At 65.4% G+C, this 283-nt stretch overlaps 1 protein-coding gene across 1 annotated transcript in view; it reads right to left on the reverse strand.

Annotated features, from left to right (window-relative positions):
• Positions 1-283, reverse strand: part of FABP3 (fatty acid binding protein 3, muscle and heart (mammary-derived growth inhibitor)) — a gene marked incomplete at its 5' end in the record, with an annotated part of 2,648 nt that overhangs the window by 570 nt on the left and 1,795 nt on the right. The window lies entirely within an intron of this gene.

Below are 283 nucleotides of genomic sequence, written 5' to 3' on the forward strand. Positions count from 1 at the left end.
TAGGCACCGTCACAGTGGTGCCCTCCTGGACCCAGGGCCAGCACTGGGAGCCCTGCCTAGGGCTGCATCCTGCTCCGGGGACACCGAGACCTGATCCCGGCCGCTCCCAAGCGCAGCTCGCTGGCTCCGGTGCCGGAGGGGATCAAAGAGGCAGCTCAGCTATCAGGGCAGGTATCGGTGCTTTGAACCGAAGCCTCTCCCCACGCTGGAGGGCCTGGCAAGGGTTTTTGGAGGGGCTGATCCAGCAAACGGGCCTCTGCTCACCAGGGCCACTGTTTGCACA

This window comes from Phaethon lepturus, unplaced genomic scaffold, assembly GCF_000687285.1.
Source record: "Phaethon lepturus isolate BGI_N335 unplaced genomic scaffold, ASM68728v1 scaffold22150, whole genome shotgun sequence".
NCBI lineage: Eukaryota > Metazoa > Chordata > Aves > Phaethontiformes > Phaethontidae > Phaethon > Phaethon lepturus.